This window comes from Balaenoptera musculus, chromosome 4 (assembly GCF_009873245.2).
Source record: "Balaenoptera musculus isolate JJ_BM4_2016_0621 chromosome 4, mBalMus1.pri.v3, whole genome shotgun sequence".
Taxonomy (NCBI): Eukaryota; Metazoa; Chordata; class Mammalia; order Artiodactyla; family Balaenopteridae; genus Balaenoptera; species Balaenoptera musculus.
Genome location: NC_045788.1, coordinates 144,447,921 through 144,467,538, shown reverse-complemented (window position 1 = coordinate 144,467,538; position 19,618 = coordinate 144,447,921). Strand labels below are relative to the sequence as shown.

General features: G+C 43.4%; 1 protein-coding gene and 1 pseudogene across 1 annotated transcript in view; one reads left to right on the top strand and one right to left on the bottom strand.

The window, feature by feature from the left end:
* The window catches only part of COL6A2 (collagen type VI alpha 2 chain), a 36,912-nt gene extending 18,686 nt beyond the window's left edge, over positions 1–18,226 (bottom strand). Inside the window, 2 exon segments of the mRNA XM_036850194.1 lie at positions 14,284–14,377; positions 18,122–18,226. The gene's annotated coding sequence lies outside the window, so the exon portion shown is untranslated.
* On the top strand, positions 12,079–13,778 carry LOC118894225 (annotated as a pseudogene).
* Positions 18,227–19,618: the final 1,392 nt, after the last annotated feature.

Genomic DNA, 19,618 nt, shown 5'->3' with positions numbered 1-19,618 from the left:
CCGATTACTCTTGCCCATGCAGAGTCCTCTTAGCCCCGAACTGTCTCTGGCCAGTATGACCAACAGAACAACGTGGAAGTGATGCTGTGTGACTTCCACGACTGGCTCATAAAAGGAAGGGTGCCTTCTGCCTGGTCCCCTCTTGACTTGCTACGGGGGAAGCCAGCTGCTGTAACGTGAAGACGCTCAAGCAGCCTTTGCAGAAGCTCACGGGGGAGGTGATGAGGCCGACAGCCGACAGCGGCGAGTGAGCCGTCTTGGAGGCAGACCCGCCACCCCAGCCAAGACTGAGATGACCGAGGCTGTGGCCAATATCCTGACTGCACCTCATGAGGGACGCTGAGTGAGAACCACCCAGCGAAGCCTCTCCTGAATTCCTGGCCTGAATAAGTTACAAGATAGTAAATGCTTATTGTTTTAAATCACTAAGTTTTGGGTACTTTATTACACAGCAATAGACCACTAACAGAGGCATAAAACTTTTTCTCCACAACGTTGTAGACAAAGTAGAGACAATAATTCAGGATTTTGACAGGAAAAAAAATGACCCAAGGATGTCTCCCCAGCCAACTTATCTTTCACGTATAAGGATAAACATCACAGAAAACTAAAAATAGAGCTACCATATGGTCCAGCAATCCCACTCCTGGGCATATATCCAGACAAAACTCTAATTCAAAAAGATACATGCACCCCTATGTTCACAGCAGCACTATTCACAATAGCCAAGACATGGAAACAACCTAAATGTCCACTGACAGATGAATGGATGAAGAAGAGGTGGTATATTTATACAGTGGAATATTAGCCATAAAAAACCACAAAATAATGCCATTTGAAGCAACATGGATGCAACTAGAGATTATCACACTAAGTGAAGTAAGTCAGAGAAAGACAAATACCATATGATATCACTTACATACGGAATCTAAAATATGACACAAATGAACTTATCTACGAAACAGAAACAGACTCGCAGACACAGAGAACAGACTAGTGGTTGCCAAGGGGGATGGGGGATGGGAGAGGGATAGATTGGAAGTTTGGGGTTAGTAGATGCAAACTATTATGTATAGAATGGATAAACAACAAGGTCCTACTGTATAACACAGGGAACTATATTCAATATCCTGGGATAAACCATAATGGAAGAGAATATAAAAAAGAATGTATATATGTGTATAACTAACTTTGCCAAACAGCAGAAATTAACACATCGTAAATCAACTATACTTCCATTAAAAATAAAAAAAAGGATAAACATCTCAGACGTAAATGGGCTCAGATCTATGCCACCCACACACCATTCCTAAAAATATTCTGCAAGGAATTTCTGCAGACAATAGAGAAATGAATAAAAATAAATGAAAAGCAAAGAAACTTGAGACATACAGTAAAATATAGAAAATGAAGGGAAAAGAACTGAAGCATAAAATTAAAAGCCAGAAATTTCACATAGATCAGTTGTGACAATAAAGGTGTATGGCTTAAATTCTCCTGTAAAGACAAACTTTCCTAAATTGGGTCAAAAAATGAAACCCATCGCCATGAGGTTTATAAGAGTCACACTTTAAATAGAAAGCCACAGATGGTGCAAAGAAAATGGAGTGGGGAGGGATGGATGCAAATGGAGAGAAAGACAGGGGCAGGGTTGTTGAGACACTAGAATTTAAGACAGAGGATGAGGGATGGGGCCCAGGAAAAGATAAAAGCTGCGGCAGTCCAGTTATAAATCTTCATGTACCTAATTTCATAACACAATATTACTTAAAGCACAATCTGTGAAAAATCAAAGAAAAAACTGACAGACTGCAACCAAGTAGACTTTAACTCATCTTTTTATGTTACTGACAGATCATATTAAAAAAAACAGAGGATCTGAATGTCATGTTTTATAAAACTTTGATAGTAACAAGCCGGGAATATGTATTTTCTAAACATAAAGGATTTGGATAATGTGCATAAAACACGTGCACATATTACATATATACCTATGTTTTCAAAACCTACAAGTAGGGAACATACACTCTTTTAAAAATTTTACAGAATTCAATCCTAGAGTAAGCCACAAAGAAAGTTTTAATTTATTAAAAAAATGGAAATTTTACAGATAAAATTTTTTGAGCTACAATGCAAAATTTGTCACTAGTAAGACATAGGAAAAAAACCCCCAAAACAAAGCACTTGAAATTGAAAAACTCTCACAAAAACTACATAGGAATTAGTGACAATGACGATGTACACATAAAAACAAATATGAGAAGGCCAAAACTATAATCGGGGGAAAATACATAGCCTTAGATGCTTTATGTTATAAAATAAGAAATTAGTGTAACAAATTAGGCATGTGGTTAGAGAACAGGGACAAAAAAACTTAAAGAGATAAATCTCAGGAAAGCAAAAGAGAGAAAGTGGTAAAAAAAAAAAAACCAATTGGTTGAAAAAAAACCCACAGTAGAATAATAAATACATCTAAGAGCTGGTTCTTCAAAAAGGCCAATAAAATAGAAAAAATTTTAGCAAGTCTAAGCAAGAATAAAAATGATGTAAACACAAATATAGAAATATACAAATTTAAGGAGTAAAATAATGATAGATGAGGAGAGTTTTTATTGTTGTTTGTTTTTAAGAGTATACCAAGTGCAGCTTTGAGTGAGCTAGTAAATGCGAAAAGACCGTTTTCTGGGAAAGTGGCCTCACCTCTAGAGAGGAGGTGAGGAACCGGCTGCACTCTGACTTGGAAGGAATGGAAACACGGGAAGGAAACACGTTCCCGAAGACTCTGGCCCAAACAGATTTTGGGTGAGTTCTTTTGCATTTTCAAGAACAAACACTTCTCTATTTAACTTATTTCAGAACATAAAACGATAAGCTTTTCAATTCATTTGTTAACTTGGCAAAACCTAAGACCAAAACTTGGTAAAAGATATCCCTAAAAGGAACTCTATAGATAAATATCACTTTTGAATACAGTTGCAAAAATCCTAACTGATATTAGAAAATAAAATATAGTAGCATATTAAGGACTACTAAACCAGTACTAAGATGAAGTTAGTTAAAAATACAATGATGCAACATTAGGAAACATATTAATGTAAGTCACATTAATATAAAAAAGAAAATCATGTATAGGCATACCTCAGAGATATTCTGGATTTAGTTCCAGACCACCATAATAGAGCAAACATTGCAATAAAGGGAGTTGCAGGAATTTTTTTGGTTTTCCAGTGCATGTAAAAGTTATGTTTACACTATACTGTAGTCTATTGTGTGCAATAGTGTTATGTCTTAAAAAACAATGTACATAACTTAATTAAAAATACCTTATTGCTAAAAAAAATGCTAGCCATTATATGAGGCTTCAGTGAGTTGTAGTAGTAACATCAAAGACTGCTGATCACAGATCAACATTACAAGATAATAATGAAAAAGTCTGAAATATTGCAAGAATTCCCAAAATGTGACAGACATAAAGTGAGCAAACGTGGTTGGAAAAATGGCGCTGATAAACTTGCTCGATGCAGGGTTGCCACAAACCTTCAATCTGTAAAAACCAAAACATCTGCAAGGTGCAATAAAGTGAAGTGCATTAAAATGAGGTATGTGTGTAACTGCTCTAAAAGAGCCCCAAAACATGCATTTGTGGTTAAACAAACAAACAAACAAACAAGGCAAAACCTCATAAGAGACTTAGGAGTTGGATTAACATTATAAAAGTAAAACTTCATAAGAAACTTAGGTGTTGGATTAATATTATAAAGGATATAAATTTCAAATCAACAGCCAGTATCGAATTTTACACAAAAACTAAATAGGTGTTCTTATCTTTGTGGGTCACAGACTCCTTTAAGAATCTGGACAGTTTCACCTGACACATATGCACAGATTACTCATATGGAGAAATCATAGTCCTCATTAATTCAGGGGGTCCATCTATGGAACTGACTCTGGATTAAAAACTCCTGCACTTGAAGAATGACCATTAGAGTACGAAAAATAAAAAATAAAAAAGACAAAGAGTGTTGATCTCATTATATTATTCACTGTTGTGTTGGAAGCCAATGCAATAAGACAGTAAACAGAAACAAAATATAAGTCTTGGAAAGGAAGAGATAGGAACTGTCCTTATTAAAGATGGGACTGTCTACCTAGAAAATCCAATAAAATCAATTGAACAAAGTTTAGGGGAGAGAGAAAGGGGTATTCAATGAGGCAATTGTAAGAAAAAAAATACACAAAAATCTACAGATTTTCTTCTATCAGCAACAACCAATTAGGAAATGTAATGGAAAAAATACTATTTACACTAGCAAGAAAAACAACTTAAATCCAAGGAATAAACTTAATAAGAATCTACAGATGTGCAGGACTTATGAAAAAAAGTCCAAAAATTTCTAAGGAACACAGTGGACAGACAAACCTTGTTTTTGGATGAGAGACACAATATTTAAGAATATCAGTTATTTCTAACTGAATCTATAATAGAATGTAATTTTGATTAAAATTTCCAATAAAACTTTTTGCTTTTTTTGCCACTACATGTTGACAAAATGAATCTAAGATTTACCTGGAAGAAAAAATAAGAGTAGCTGAGAAAAATAAAAAATGAAGGGTGATGAAACTTGTGTTATCAAGTGCAATAATGGAATACAATTACAGTAATAAAGCATTAGTGGTTTTGGTGCTGGAATGGCCAACAGACCATACAGCAGTGGCATAACACCATATGAGAACTGAGGAAATGAGACGGCTGCTTTTCAGAGCACTGAGAGAAGGCTGGGAAAAGGGGTCACGATGTGATTAGAAATAAAGTAATCCCACCTCACACAGTACACCCAAATAAAGTCCAGGAGAAGTAAGTAACTGAGTGTAAAACATGGACCAAAAAGTCTTTGAAGGAAATAGAAAAGATGAAATGACAGTGAAATGTTTATGATTACTCTGCACCAGACACTATGCTACATCTTTTCTTTTAACCCTCACAAGAGCCCTTGTGGATAGCACACTGGTGCTATTATAATCCCCATTTCATAGATGAGGAAACTGAGACTGAGACAGGTAACTTGTCCTCGGTGCTCAGAAAACAGCTGAGATCCAAATCCAGGCAGCATGGTTCTGAGTCCACACTCATGATAACTGGGCTCCCGCATATCACCTTCATTAAAACAAAACAACATGAGCAGAGTGGAAACATACCAAGAGCCAGGCAACCATATTCCCAATGCATGATCAAGATTTCATATTCTTAAGGTTTAAAAATTTTGATGGCCCATTATTGTGTAAATGTTTACAAGTGTAATATATTTTTGTTGTTTTAAACTTTTTATTAATATATAATGTCCTTCTTTGCCTCTTGTAACTCTTTTTGATTTAAAGTCCATTTTAATCTGGTGTTAGTATAGCTACCCCTGCTCTCCTTTGGTTCCTGTTTGCATGGAATAACATTTTCCATCCATTCACTTCCAACCTGTTTGTGTCTTTGGTTCTAAAATGAATCTTTTGTAGACAGCATATAATTGGATCTCATTTTTTTAACATCCATTCTGCCAGTCTCTGTCTTTTGCTTGGACAGTTTAATCAATTTACAGTTAAAGTAACTACTGATAAGGAGAGACTTACTTCTGTAGTTTTCCTATTTGTTTCCTATGTAGTTATAGCTTTTTTGTTCCTCATTTCCTGCATTACTGTTTTCTTTTGTGTGCAGCTGATTTTTGTTGCAAAACATGTATATCCCTTCCTCATTTCTTTTTGTGCATATTCTTTTGGTACTTTCTTTATGGTTACCACGGGATTACATTTAACATTCTAAAGTTATAACAATATAATTTGAATTTATGCCAGTTTAACTTCAACAACATACAAAAAAATCTGCTTCTTTAAAAGCTCCCTCCCTATCCCTTTCAGTTACTGACGTCACAAAATTACATCTTTACACATTTTGTGTCCCAAAACACAAGCAAATATTATTTTTAATGCATTGGTCCCTTAAATTATGTAGAAAACAAAATGTGGAGTTACAATAATACTAGTTTTAAGAAGAACAGAGCTGGAGGAATCACACACCCTGACTTCACACTATACTACAAAGCTACAGTAATCAAAACAGTATGGTACTGGCACAAAAACAGACACATAGATCAATGGAAAAGAACAGACAGCCCAGTGCATAAACCCATGCACGTATGGTCAATTAATCTATGACAAAGGAGGCAAGAATATACAATAGAGAAAAGACAGCCTCTTCAATAAGTGGTGCTGGGAAAACTGGACAGCTAAATGTAAAAGAGTGAAACTAGAACATTCTCTAGCACTATATACAAAAATAAACTCAAGATGGATTAAAGACCTAAATGTAAGACCAGATTCCATAAAACTCCTAGAGGAAAACATGGGCAGAACACTCTTTGACATAAATCACAACAATATATTTTTGGCTCTCTCTCCTAAAACAAAGGAAATAAAACCAAAATTAAACAACTGGAACCTAATTAAACTTCAAAGCTTTTGCACAGCGAAGGAAACCATCAACAAAACGAAAAGACAACCTACTGAATGGGAAGAAATATTTGCAAATGATATGACCAATAAGGTGTTAATATCCAACATATATAAACAGCTTATACAACTCAACATCAAAAACACAAACAACCCAATTAAAAAGTGGGCAGATTTCACCAAGGAAGACATACAGATGGCCAAGAGGCACATGAAATGATGCTCAACATCACTAATTATTAGAGAAATGCAAATCAAAACTACAATGAGGTATCACCTCACACCAGTCAGAATGGCCATTATCAAAAAGCTAGAAACATAAATGCTGGAAAGGGTGTGGTGAAAAGGGAACCCTCCTACACTGTTGGTGGGAACGTAAATTGATACAACCACTATGGAAAACAGTATGGAGGTTCCTTTAAAAAGTAGAATAGAACTACCATATGACCCAGCAATCCCACTACTGGGCATATATCCTGAGAAAACCATAATTCAAAAAGAGACATGCACCGCAATGTTCATTGCAGCACTATTTACAATAGCCAGGACATGGAACCAACCTAAATGTCCATCAACAGAGATGAATGGATAAAGAAGATGTGGCACATATATACAATGGAATATTACTCAGCCATAAAAAGAAACGAAATTGAGTTATTTGTAGTGAGGTGGATGGACCTAGAGTCTGTCATGCAGAGTGAAGTAAATCAGAAAGAGAAAAACAAATACTGTTTGCTAACGCAGATACATGGAATCTAAAAAAAAAAAAAAAAGGTACTGATGAACATAGTTGCAGGGCAGGAATAAAGAGGTAGGTATAGAGAATGGACTTGAGGACATGGGGTGGGAAGGTGAAGCTGGGGTGAAGTGAGAGTAGCATCAGCATATACGCATTACCGAATGTAAAATCATTGGCTGGTGGGAAGCAGCAGCATAGCACAGGGAGATCGGCTTGGTGCTTCGTGATGACCCAGAGGGGTGGGATAGGGAGGATGGGAGGGAGGCTCAAGAGGGAGGGGGTATGGGGACATGTGTATGCATATGGCTGATTCACTTTGTTGTGCAACAGAAACTAACACGGTATTGTGAAGCAATTATAAAAAGAAATGGGCAGAAGAACTGAACAGACATTTTTCCAAAGAGGAAATGGCCAACAGGCACAGGAAAAGATGCTCAACATTGCTAATCATCAGGGAATTGCAAATCAAATCCACAGTGAGATATCACCTCACACCTGTCAGAATGGCTATCATCAAAAAGAACACAAATAACAAATGTTGGTGAGGATGTGAAGAAAAGGGAACCCTCATGCACTGTTGATGGGAATGTAAGTTGGTACATCCACTGTGGAAAACAATATGGAGGTTTCTCAAAAAACTAAAAGTACAACTACCATATGACCTAGCAATTCCACTCTTGGGTATATATTAGATTAATAATTTAAAAAAATGTATTAGTCTTTCAAATCATGTAGAAAAAAAGCGAGTTACATGCCATTGTTACATTAATTATTGTTATAATAATAATAGCTTTATAATTGCTCATGTATTTACCTTTACTGAGAGCTTCATATCTTCATATGACTTCCAGTTATTGTCTAGTGTCCTTTCATTTCACCTTCAGGACCCTCTTGAGCATTTCTTACAGGGCAGGTCTAGCAGTAATGGACTCTTTCAGCTTTTGTTTATCCGGGAATGTTTTAAGGTTGCCCTCACTTCTGGGGGACAATTAGGCTGGATATAGAATTTTCAGGCAATAGTTTTTTTTTTCCTTTTAGCATTTTGAATATATCAACCCACTGCCTCTTGTCTCCAAAGTTTCTGATGAGAAATCTGGTAATCCTACTGAGAATCCCTTGGATATGATGAGTCACTTCTCTCTTGCTGATTTCAAAATTCTCTCTTTCTTTTTGTCTTTTGACAGTTTGGTTATAATGTGTATCACTGGGAGTCTCTTTAAGTTCATCCTACTTGTCTTGGATGTTTATATTCATGTCATTCATCAAACTTGGGAAGTTTCTTCACATATTTCCTCTGCCCCTTTCTCTCTCATCTCCTTCTGGGACTCCCAAAACAAGTATGGATGTCCTTTAGGTTCTGTTCATTTTTCTTTAATCTTTTTTCTTTCTGCTCCTCAGACTCATAATTTCCATTGTCTTATCTTCAACATCACTAATGCTTTCTTCTGTCTTCTCAAATTGGCCTTTGCATCCCTCTAATAAATAACTAAAAGTCATTGTACTCTTCAGCTCTATTATATCGTTTTGGATTCTACCTAGGTTTTCTATTTATTGATATTTCTATTTTGTTCATACATTATTTTCTTGACTTTCTCCACATCTTCCTTTAGTTCCTTGAGCATCTTTAAGATGGTTGTGTTAAAGTCTTTGTCTAGTAGATCCACCATCAGGTCTTTTTCAGGGACAGTTTTGGTTAGTTTATATTTTTTCCTTTGAGTGGGCCATACTTTCCTGTTCCTTTGTTTGCCTTTTGATTTTTTGTTAAAAACTGGACATTTGAATCTAAAATGGTAACTCTGGAAATCAGATTCTTCTCCTTCCCTAGGGTTTGCTGTTTTTGATTGTTTGTTTGTTTTCATTTTTATTTTTTGTTTTGATTATTGTAGGCTGTCTCCATGCCAAGGTTCAGCCTGAGGAGTAAAGGTAAGGTCTTTTCATTTCCTTCCTGAGCCTGCACTTTCCCCCAGGCATGTGCAGTTCCTGTTTAATTTCCCCTGTATATGTAGTTGCTTTTGAATGTCATAATCTTCAATGTCTGGCTCTCAAAAGGAGAAAAAGAGAAAAATGAATGGAGGAAAAAAGGTGCCAGCCCTTTAAATCTCCTGGAAGTCAATTCAATCAGAGAGGGCAAGGCTTGCAATGATGAGGAGAAGTGTAACAACAGTGGAAGCCTCAATAAATTGAAAAAGAAAATAACATAAAAAGTATCTTCTCTAATCACAATGGGATGACTTTAGAAGTCAATAACAGAAGGAAAACTGAAAAATTCACAAAATTGTGGGAATTAAACAACTCACCCTTAAAAAACCAATAGAATAGGTCAAAGAAGAATCACAAGGGAAATCAGAGACTGATAAAAATGAAAACAAGACATACCAAACATATGAAACACAGTAAAAGCAGTATGAAGAAGAAAATTTATAGCTACAAATGTTAACATAAAACAACAAGAAGGATCTCAAATTAACAACCTAATTTTACCTTTACAACTTAAGGAACTAGAAAAAGAACAAATTAACAGCTAGCAGAAGGAATGAAATAATAAATACTAGAGCAGAGATAAATGAAATAATAGAAAAACAATAGAGAAAAATCAATGAAACCAAAAGTCAGTTCTTCAAAAAGATCAACAACGCTGACAAATCTTTAGCTAGATGGACTAAGAAAAAAAGAGAATACTCAAATTACTAACATCAGCAATGAAAGTGGGAAATTACTACTGATTCTACAGAAATAAAAAGAATTATAAGAGAATACTATAATCAGTTGTATGTCAACAAATTAGATAACCTAGATGAAATGGACAAATTCCTAGAAACACAAAACCTACAAAGACAAAACCATGAAGAAATAGAAATTCTGAATAGACCTGTAATTAGTAAGGAGTTTGAATCAGTAATTGAAAATCTGACAAAGAAAAGGCCTGGACATGACAGCTTTACAGATGAATTCTAGGAAGCATTTAAAGTAGAACTAACATCAGTACTTGTCAAACTTTTCAAAAAAATTGAAGAGGAGGGAATACCCCCAAACTCATTCTATGAAGTCAGCATTACCCTGATACCAAAGCCAGACAAAGACACTACAAGAAAAGAAAACTACAGACCAATATCCCTTATCAACATGGATACAAAAATCATCAACAAAATATTAGCAAACAGAATTCAACAGGATAGAAAAAGGATTAAACATCATGACCAAGTGGGATTTATTCCTGGAATGCAAAGATGATTCAACATATGAAAATCAATTAATGTAACACACCACATTAACAGAATGAAAGAAAAACGCACATGATCATCTCAATTGATGCAGAAAAATCTTTTGATAAAATTCAATATCCTTTCATGATTAAAGAATTCAACAAACTAGGAATAGATGGAAACTACCTCAGTATAATAAAAGCCATTTATAATAATCCCACAACTAACATCATACTCAATTGTGAGAGACTATAAGCTTTTCCTCTAAGGTCAGGAACAAAGCAAAGATGCCCACTTTCACCATTTCTATTCAACATAGTATTGGAAGTCCTAGTCAGAGCAATTAGGCAAGAAAGAGAAATAAAAGGCATTCAAACTGTATAGGAAGAAGTAAAATTATCTCTGTTCACAGATGATATGATTGTATAGGTAGGAAATCCTGAAGAGTCCACAAAAAGAAACTGTTACAATAAATGAATTCAGCTAAGTAGCAGGAAACAAAGTCAACACACAAAAATCAGTTGCATTTCTATACACTAACAATGAATAACACAAAAAGGAAAATAAGAAAACAATTCCATTTACATTAGCATCAAAAGAATAAAATACTTAGGAATTATTTTTACCAAAGAAGTGAAAGACTCACTGAAAAATATAAAACATTTCTGAGAGAAATTAAAGAAGATATAAATAAATGGAAAGATATTCTGTGTTTATAGATTGGAAGACTTAATATTAAGATGTCAATACTACCCCAAGTGATTCACAGATTTAATGCAATCTCCATTGAAATCTCAATAATGACTTTTGCAGAAATGGAAGAAACCACTCTAAAATTCGCAAAGAATATCAAGAGACCCTGAATAGCATAAAACATCTAAAAGTGAAGAACAAACTGAGGAACAACTTCCTGAGTTCAAAATTTACTACAAAGCTACACTAATCAAAACAGTATGGTACTGGGATAAAGGGACATATAGACAATGTAATAGAATAGAGTCCAAAATAACCCTCACATATGTAATCAAACGATTTTCAACAAGGGTGTCATGACATTCAGTGGGGGAAAAGACAGTCTTTTTCAACAAATGGTGCCAGAAAACTGGATATCCACATTCTAAAGAACGAAGTTGGACCTTACCTAACACCATACACAAAAATTAACTCAAAGCAGATCCATGATTTAAGTGTAAGACCTAAATTTATAAAACTTCTAGAAGAAAACAGAAGGAAAAACTCTTCACAATACTGGATTTGGCAATGCTTTCTTGAATATGACAACAAAAGCACAAGCAACTAAAGAAAAAATAGGCATACTGGATTCCGTGAAAATTTTAAAATTTGTGCATCAAAAGAACCTATTCAGCCTGGTCCAGGGCACTCCTTTTCGTGTCCTTCCACCAGTCGTGGGCAGGGTCTGAGCGGTTACTGGGGTGGAGATGCATTTTTGGGGAGGGCAGTGAGGCTCTGGGGCTGTGAGAGGAGGGCAGCCTGACACCAGAGGCAGCAGCGAAGCCTCAGAACACGAGGCTTTGGGACCCAGGACACGGAGTCCCCAGACCAGCTGCTGCCTTTGGGACCCCAGGGTAGCACAAGAGGCGAGGTTATTGTAATTCAGGATGCGAAGGGCAGAGTCGATATGTACCATCTTCTGGAATGTCCACCAAGGAACTCTGAAAATGATGACCTAGCAACCAGTTTGGTTCTTGATCCCTATTTCGGTTTTCAAACACACAAAATGAATACTAGCTTTCGGTCTGTTACAGGAAGGCAAGAAGAACTAAAGGAAGTGATTGAACATTTTAAGAAAGATGAGCACTTGGAGAAAGCCGTCAAATGTCTGACTTTGCAACAAAAATGATGCAGGAGGAGCAACTAAGCCCATGCACCACAACTACTAAGCCTGCGCTCTAGAGCCCGTGAGCCACAACTACTGAGCCCACGCGCCACAACTACTGAAACCCACGTGCCACAACTACTGAAGCCCGCGCGCCTAGAGCCCGTGCTCCACAGCAAGAGAAGCCACCGCAATGAGAAGCCCGCACACTGCAACAAAGAGTAGCTCCCGCTCGCCGCAACTAGAGAAAGCCCGCGCGCAGAAACGAAGACCCAACGCAGCCATAAATAAACAAATAAAATAAATTTATTAAAAAAAATGATGCAGGAGAATTTATTCAAGGAACACGTATTTATTTACTTGCGAATGTTTGCAACTGACAGTGGATTTGAAAATAATGCCTTGTAATAGATACTCATTAGAACAAAAGAGAGCCAAATAATTGCAACCAAAGAGTGGAAATGAAATGACAAATAGAATTACTGGTGGTGTTGTGTTGCTGAGCTTTCAGAAATTGAGGAGAACATCCTACTTGGACCCAGAGAAACGACTTCAGTGTTGTGTATTCCAGAAGGAAAAACTGTGCTCAGCTTGCCTTGGTCCTGCTGCATTTACAACCATGGCTGCAGACCTAAGTGTGAGTTTCTGCCAGTTGGCCAAGACACAGCAAGTGCGAAGGCTCTAAGAGATACTGAACCTGGAGAAGAAATTCTTGCTACTATGGAGGTGGGTTTTCTGGGGGGCAATAATGAGTTCTGTGAGTGTTACACTTGTGAAAGATGGCAACTGGTGCTTTTAAATCCAGAGCGGGACTCTTGCTTCTGCTGCTGTTATCAACAGCAAATGTGGACTCAGAGAAACAGTAAACCTTTAAATAGGCTTAAAAAGTTAGGGTGACAGCAGTAAGAATTCAGTCAGTCTGTCAGTCCTAACACTGACGCAGACACCACTCAGGAATAGAAACAACGCAAGGTCATTGTACGTTTGAAAGAAACCTTTCCACGGTGTTAGTTTCTCTGTGATGACGTTGTCAGGTCCCACGAGAAGACAAAGGACGACGTGGCATCACACAGGCACACACGTGTTCCACGCCTGGCCAGTCTGTTAGGTTGGCTGGTGGACTTGGGGAGTTCATAGTGTCTGGCCTCAAGGCTCCCAACCCCCTTTTTACAACTTGCTTGCCTTTTTCAAAATGAGCTGACCCAATTCACCAAACCACCAGTTTCCAGACTCAGAACTATGATAGAGGAGCATTTTGAATGTTGCTCTACTATGACGTGTTGTAATAGCCGCTCCTCAAAGTAGCAAGAGAGATGAAGAGGAGAAAGAAGTGAGCTTTTAGATACCTGCAGTGAGTGGGGGTAGAACCTAATGGAGACCGGAGAAAGAGAGAATGAAGAATAAAGAGAAAAGAAAGAGAAGAAAGCTAAACAGCAAAAGAAAACACATCATGTTTGTGGAGCTTTGAAGTCCTGGAATCACTGTAATCGCTACTGTTTTTCATCAGGGTGACACCAGTTTTCTCTAGTTACCCCTAAGCAGTAGCCTCTTAGTCTGACTTGTCTCTGATAGGAATAAAGTTTAAAGTTTTAACTTGATGGTCCCCACAGCACGCCTGTTTTGGCACTATAAAATGTCCATACAGGGCTTCCCCGGTGGCACAGTGGTTAAGAATCCGCCTGCCAATGCAGGGGACATGGGTTCGAGCCCTGGTCCAGGAGATCCCACATGCCGCGGAGCAACTAGCCCGTGCGCCACAACTACTGAGCCTGAGTTCTAGAGCCCGCAAGCCACAACTACTGAGCCCATGTGCCACAACTACTGAAGCCCATGCACCTAGAGCCCGTGCTCCACAACAAGAGAAGCCACAACAATGAGAAGCCCGCACACCATAACGAAGAGTAGCCCCTGCTCACCGCAACTAAAGAAAGCTCGTGCGCAGCAACGAAGACCCGGCACAGCCAAAAATAAATAAATAAATTTATTAAAAAAAAAATGTCCATACATACCTCTTAGCACGTAAGTACCCTCTGAGGTCTGATTATTTCGGCTCTTCTCCCTGTCTTCAGATGTCTTCAGCCCAACTCTGGGTGCTCCTCTCCACTACAGAAGATTCCAAAGAAAAGGGAGGGTGTCTCCCATGATGGTGACTGTCACTGCCGTGAAGTCTGACTCTACCTGCTGCTGGGGGTCAGAGGCCAGGGGTAACCTCTGCCGTGGAAAAGTGATACTGTGTTCCTATTCCAGTCTTTAATGTCCAAAGTGAACAAAGACGGGCAGTCAGTCTGTCATTTACCCTTGACTGTTGGTTTTAATAATAAATGCAGAACAATACAAAAGAGACACTATCCAGAGAGTCAAAAGGCAGCCTACATAATTGGAGAAAATACTTGCAAATCATATATCTGATAAGGGATTAATATCCAGAATATATAGAGAACTGAAACTCAACAACCAAAACCCCAGCAACCCAATTCAGAAATGGGCAAAGGGCTTGAATAGACATTTCCCTAAAGAAGTTATACCAATGGCCAATAAGCACATGAAAAAATGCTCAACATCACTAATCATTTGGGAAATGCAAATCAAAATTACGATGAGATATCACCTTACACTCATTAGGATGGACAGTATCAAAAAACAAGAAATGTTGGAGAGATAAGGGGAAATTGGAATTGTTGGTGGGAATGTACAAATGTAGAGCTGTATGGAAAATAGTATGGTGGCTCCTCAAAGAATAAAAATAGAATTACCATATGATCTACCAGTTCTACTTCTGGGGCTATACATACTCAAAGGAATTGAAAGTTGGGTCTCAAAGAGATATTTGTACATCAATGTTCATAGCAGTATTACTCAGAATAACTAAAATGTGGAAGCAACCCAGGTGTCCATCGATGGATGAATGGATAAGCATAATGTGGTCCACCCATACAATGGAATATTATTCAGCCTTGAAAAGGAAGGAAATTCTGACACATGCTATGACATGGATGAAACTTGAGGACATTATACTGAGTGAAATAAGCCACACACAGAAAGACAAATACTGTATGATTCACTTATATGAGGTACTTAGAATATCTCAGAAATCATAGCGACAGAAAGTAGAATGGTGGTTGCCAGGGGCTGGGGGAGGGGGGATTGGGGAGTTAGTGTTTAATGGGACAGAGTTTCAGTTTTACAAGATGAAAAGTGTTCTGGAAATGGATGGTGGTGATGGTATCACAATATGAAGGTACTTAATAGCACTGAACTATACATTTTAAATGGTTCAGATGGTAGATTTTATGTTATGTGTATTTAACCACAATTTTAAAAAATTAGGGGAAAAAATCTCTTACAAAGTAGTAAAAAATGAGCACCCATTAGGAAGATGGGGAAATCATAACCAGGAAAGTAACAGCAGTACAAATGGTCAGTGATCGAGCTGCACAAAAACCAAGGACATGGAGACAAACCAACAAGGCACCATCCCTCATCTATGAAACTGGCAAATAGGACAGAAAACCAGACACTGTCCACAGCCAGAGCACCAGGGCCCGTCTCCACTCCTCTGGTGGCTCTGACAACAGGTTTGGAAGCCTTGACGCTTTTCAGAACTTGTGACCCAGACTCTGCTCTCCAAGGAGCAGCCCCCCACAGCTGGGCTGCCCACCCTCCGTCTGCCCGTCACAGGGTCTACACTGGGCCCCCGGAGGCTACCCGCTGGCGGGGCGTGGGGCTGCCGGCCTGTTCAGATCTCTGGGGCGGATCTGCACCCGGTCTTTGCAGGGTGTCGCTTTCCGATTTGGCCCAATCCCAGCACATGCTTCAGGGCGGGGGCTGGCCCCCCAGGTCCTGTTCAGGAAGCAGCACCCCACGAGCCCTGCTTCTTTGCAGGTGTGCCCCACACCAGGGTCCCCCGGCTTTGCACAAATGTTTGAAAGGAGCCACAGGAAGGAGAGACCCACGGGAACACGGGGCCGTGTTTAAAGGAAAAGAATCAAACTATTTGAGTTTTTCTTAAAATAATCACAAGAGCTAGGTTTCCCAGCATTGTAAAGCACTTGTGGCCACAAACACGGTCTCCCTATACCCTGTGAACCTGGAGACCTTGTTCTACAGATGAAAAAGCAGCGCCAGAGAGGAGGCTGGCCTTGGCCCACACCCCCTGCTGAGGCCCCGGGAAGACCCCTGGGTCCTGCTCCTCTCCCAGGCACCGGCCCATCTCAGGGAGCTCATCTCACACCTGAGGGACCTCAGGCGGGCCCGCTGCACAACAGAGCTGCCTGTGCTGGCTGGCGATGCAGAGTCTGCTGGGCGTGGATGTGCCCTGCCCGGTGCAGGGCCGCGCTCCACCCGACCAGGTGACCCAGCGGCTGGAGCCTGGCTTTCACCTGGATGTTGCCTTCCCTGTAGTTTCCACTGTGGACATGCCCAACAACTGCCCCCAACCTGCCGCGGTCTTCACAGGCCTCCCAGGTCACTTTCATCAGCCCAGGGTGGCAGCTTCCCAGGGGCCAGAGTGGCCCAGTGGCCCACTGAGAGCCACGTCCTGCCAAGGGGACACATCTGCGCCCCTTGCATCCAGCCCCTCCAGTCACCTATGCCCCGGGGGCCCAGGCCCTCTCCCCCGCCCAGCTCTCCTGCCTCAGAGTGACAGAAGGACGGCAGACCACTTCCCTCCCTCCTGGAAGCCCCCAGTGCCCCTCCAGCCTCCTGGCCCCGGTGAGGCAGACAGGAAATAGGCCCCAACGTAAGATGGCCTCCAAGCCAGAACTCCTTTACGGGAAACAAAACCCAGGGAAATCTGTGTACCTCAAGCCTCCTTCTTTTTGGGTGTCCCTCTACAAGTGCAGATCCTTCCCTTGGGGACAGCTGGGTGGCCTGGGGGTGTGGGGGCCATCAGCTTTCTCCCTGGGTTCAGGGGACCATTCTCCGGGGCCCCGGGCAGGATGGCAGGCACCCCAGGGCGCCGCCCTGCGCCCTGCCGTTTTTGGTTGTTACCAGCATCAGCTGATACTCTCAGCGGCTGACCTCCCCACCCCCACAGTGGGTGCTGGGCCCTGTCCCGGGCTCTGCTGGGCCCGTGAGGAGCCCTGGGTGGGTGTGGGGCCCGACCAGCAGGGGAGTCGCCCTGGCACAGTCCGCCTGGGCTCCCACCTCCCTCCCTGTGTCCCACTCAGCGCCCCCTTAGTCTCCCTTAGCAGACTTTGTCGGGCGGATGCCGGTGCGCCCCTCCAGCCTCAGAGGAATGGGGGCAGGCTGGGCTCCTGCTGACTCCTGGGTAGGGTGGGGTGTGACCTGTGCTCTCCCCCTCCCTGCTCACCCACGCTTCCGGGTAGCAGAGACCCCCTCCTCGCCTGCGGCCCGAGTGCCGGGAAGCTGGCCCCTCAGAGCTCATTCCAGGGGCCAGTCCTTCCAGGGGGAGGAGGGACCTCCGCTCCCTCTCAGCCGAGCCGAGGAGGGGGACCAGCACCCCTGGAGGCCCTGTGCTCAGTTCCGGGGGGGGGGTCCTCCCGTGGGAGTGAGCTGGGCTCCTCAACCTCCGGAGATGTCCCCGGGCCCGAGACAGAACCAAGCCTCCCAGGAGCGGCCAAGGGTCTGGCTGCAGATGGGGGACCCGGGCAGGGACGGCAGGCGCCGTGGCCTCAGCACCGCGCCGGGAACCGGGAGCCCAGCTCGGCCTCAGGAGAGGCGGGGACAGACGGGCGGGCCCCCGCGCGAGGCGCCCCAGGCGCGGACCCGGGGGCTCCGAGCGAGGCCGGCGGTGCAAGTGCGGGCACCGCGGCGGGCGCGTCCCCCGGCGAACGCCAAGTCCCCGCGTCCCGGCGCCGAGGCGGACCGCGCTGCCCAGGGCCTTACCTGACCGCGCGTCGGGCCCCCTCGCCGGACTCTTCCCGAGCGCAGAGGCTTCGGGTCCCGTCGGTGCGAGACGGCGCCGAGTGGGCAGGGGGAGGGGCCGCTGCTAGACCCCGCCCCGCCCCGCCCCGCCCCGCGCCGCGCCCACAGAGGCCACCGGGCGGCGCTGCGGCCCCGCGCATGGCGGCGGGGCGGGGCCGACAGGGGACCCGAGCGGCCGGGAGGGGACCGGAGGGGGCAGGGGTGCGGGGAGTCGGGGGACGGGGCGGGAGAGCGGCCCCTGGAAGACAGGACCCCTCCCCGCCCTCGGACTGCTGCTCCGACTGGACGCCTGCCCACCTCCCTGCCTGCTGCCCGACCCCGCCCATTTCCCCGCGACCTGCGGCGTCTACTCCCGGGCCTGGGGCGCCTCGGACTCCCCACTCACTCGCCCCTTGGAGGAGCAGCCCTGGGAGGCCGCAGGGTCCTCCCGCCCGGCGTCCCCTCCCCATGTCCCCCTTGCTCAGGACCAGCGGGTTGGGGTCTTCTTCCTCATGCAGGGACACGCAGCTCTGTGACCCACTGATCACAACGGGTGTCCCGCTGTGGGGTCCCCGCCCCTCAGGGGTGAGAGGCCGGCCGGGGAGGGGCAAGGGCAGCCAGGACAGCGGGAGCCTCAGGCGCTCTGGGTGGGGAGCGAGGGCCTAGTGGTGCTGGCTGGGCCCCGGTTTCCTTGCAAGAACCCCACAGGTGCTCTTGGGGCTGGGCCCTGGGGCCACTGTGATGGCCTTACCTGAGCCGAGGCTGGGAGAGGGTGAGCAGGGTCCCTGTCAGGGCTGTGGGGGGGATCGCCACTCCCCCACCCGCCCTGGAGCGGCAGCCCCCCAGACCAGTGCTCTTCCTCGAGGGAGGGTGCAGGCGGGACTGGGGCTGAGGTCCCTGGGCTCTGGGATAGGCCTGCCACCGCCATCCTTGAAGGGGGCCCAGGCAGCAGGAGATGTGGCTCCAGCCTCAGATGAGCAGCTTTGCAAATCTCTGGCTTAGCCCCTCCACCCAGGAGGAGAGAGACCCCAGAGCTTCTTGGTCACCTGTGTGTGCCCAGGAGGACTTCCCCACGGCGTGCAGCCCCACTGCGTGCAGCCCCGCTGGTCTTCCTGACCACCTCTTTCTGTCTGTGCCCTGATTCTGGTGCAGCTGGGTCCCATCTCCTGTTGGGATAGTACGGTGGCCGAGGCCAGGGGTCTTTGTGTCCTCAGTGAGCCCAGCAGTAGTGACTTGAAGCAGAAGGGGAGGGACACGCAGTCCCTGCAGCCTCGAGACAGGCCGCCCCTGCTCTGCCATCTGAAGGGCTTGCAAGTTACGCCTTGGCTCCGGCACGCTGCCTTCCACCTGCTGCCCCTCCCGGAGCCCCTCCGGCTGGACCCCCATCAGTGCCCACTCCACCTCCCACTGCCCACCCGTCCCTTGGCAGCACCAGTCACTGTCTCCTCCCCAGGGGCCTTTCCCGTGTGGATGGGCGCC